At 38.8% G+C, this 2,117-nt stretch overlaps 1 long non-coding RNA gene across 1 annotated transcript; it reads left to right on the plus strand.

Moving 5' to 3' along the window:
- The first annotated feature begins 311 nt into the window (after nt 1–311).
- Nucleotides 312–1,152, plus strand: LOC122077488. The gene is made up of 3 exons (XR_006139805.1): nt 312–370; nt 515–611; nt 1,103–1,152. It is a non-coding gene; the product is annotated as an uncharacterized LOC122077488 (long non-coding RNA).
- The last annotated feature ends 965 nt before the right edge of the window (nt 1,153–2,117 follow it).

Below are 2,117 nucleotides of genomic sequence, written 5' to 3' on the forward strand. Positions count from 1 at the left end.
AAATTATATATCGGGAGTGAAATACGTGTTGGGAGCTGAGTCCCATCGAAATCCCAATTATTTGGCTAAGTTTCGACCGACTGGTGGGTGATCATAGGTGGGTCAAACCCACCAGTGTGACCTACCAATCTAGTCATTAGATATTTTGACCCAAGTATAAATAGCATTATGACTTTTCTTTTTCCTCATTTAATGCTTTAGAAGGTGGGTGAGAAGAGTAAAGAAGAGAGAAAAGAAAGAAAGAAAAGGGAAAAAGAATGAAGGAAAAGGAAGAAGAAGAGGAAGAAATGCTCATGGTGTGATGCCAAAGTTAGATCTTTCCATTTTGGCACCGGAAAAGTGATCCTCATCTTGAGATCTACGATTTGAGGTGAGTGAAGGCTATATTTCTTAAACCCTTAAGAAACCCTAAGTGAAACCCTTTGATTCGGGTAGAAATCCTTTAGATATTGTTAATCCCATTTGAGAAAATGAATCTAAGGTTTAATGAAAGACTTACATTTTGATTTTGAAGGTTTTAGATGAAGAAATCGCAAGATTTGAAGTGCATTTGATGATTTCTTGAGTTAAAGAAGAGATTTGGAGTTTTGAAGGTGGTATTGAACAAAGAGGTAAGATCTGTGATTAAAACTTTGAATCAACCCTAGATCTAGGTTAGAATCACAATATGTGACCTTAGATGTGTGAAAAATGTGGTTGAATCGATCCCTTGTGGTTTCTCCAAGGTGAGATGCAGAATGGAAGTGAACAGCAGAATCCCGGTTATGACTGGTGGGTGCCCTGGAAAGTGATTGGACCCACAAATCTAGAGCCCGCCTGTCCTGGTTGGGTTTCTAGCCTGAATGGAAGGTAAGGACTAGTGGGCAACCTGGCTCACCGCTTTCGACTAGTAGATCCTGGCAGAGCCCCTGGCCCAAACGACGGCATGACCAGTGGGCAAGGTCCCTGTTGGTTGACCTACCAGTGAAGCCTATCAGGCTTTGATAGGGCCCAAATTTGTCGGGTAACCTCCTATAGTGATTTTAAATGTGTTGAAATCATCATACTTCATTGGTTATGATCTTAAAGTAAAGATATACTAAACTCGACCTTTTTATGATAGGTTTTGCTAGAACCTCGGGTCCGCATGTCGGATCTCTCTCGTACCGAGGGTGAACATTGTACATATCTAAGTAAGTGGGGAGAGGACATTGACTTTATTTTTGGAGTGTTTTTGCATCATTCCACTATTGTTATAGACTAGTTATGTCATCACTTTATTACTGTGTGTAGACTAGCCATTCACGAATGTCATTTGCATGCATTGTCTTGTGCATTATGAAAGTCATTTATGATTTGTTATGTTGTAACTTTAGTTATTAAATACTTATTTCTTGCTATGAATTATGAGATGAATGATTTTAATTACTGAACACGATGCATTGCGAGATTAGATGCCGTAGTCAGCTTGGCGGTTAGAAATACACTTGACTGATCACTAGGATAGTCGGAAATTTTGGTGATATAATCAGAGGGCCAATCGTACTACATTTGCATTAATGTCATTTACTTTAATGTAGGGAAAGACCCAATTTACTTTAATGTCACTGAAGAATAGCAATTTATTTTTTTGGGTACCCATGGCTAGCCTTCTCTGACAACCCTATAGGTTTATCACGGGATGGGGTTCGCAACTAGTACCCAAGGCATATGCACACTATGGTTGTGAGTAGCACATAATCTATGACTTAGCAATGTTGCTTATGTGATTTAGGATAATACAAATGGAATTTATATGCATATAGGTTCATTTGTATTACGAATGCTTGCTTGGTTAGTGAGCTTATCCCATGTGCACACCTTTTTTAGATGATTTTATAGGTTTTTCAACTGAGGAGCTAGAGCTGAGACCCACTGTAGAATTTTCAGCTGAGGATTGGTGGGTCCTTGAAAAATTGGGCACGGTATTGAGTGCTCGTGTGAGAGCTGTGTTGCAAGACAGCAATAGTGATACCCGACTTGAGATTCATTTTGATTATTTGTTATGTTACCCCTTTTGTACTTTGGATATTTAAATTGTATTTCTCGTGTATATATCATGCCTACGGGTCCACATGTAAATATATTAAGTAACACAA

This window comes from Macadamia integrifolia, chromosome 1 (genome assembly GCF_013358625.1).
Source record: "Macadamia integrifolia cultivar HAES 741 chromosome 1, SCU_Mint_v3, whole genome shotgun sequence".
NCBI lineage: Eukaryota > Viridiplantae > Streptophyta > Magnoliopsida > Proteales > Proteaceae > Macadamia > Macadamia integrifolia.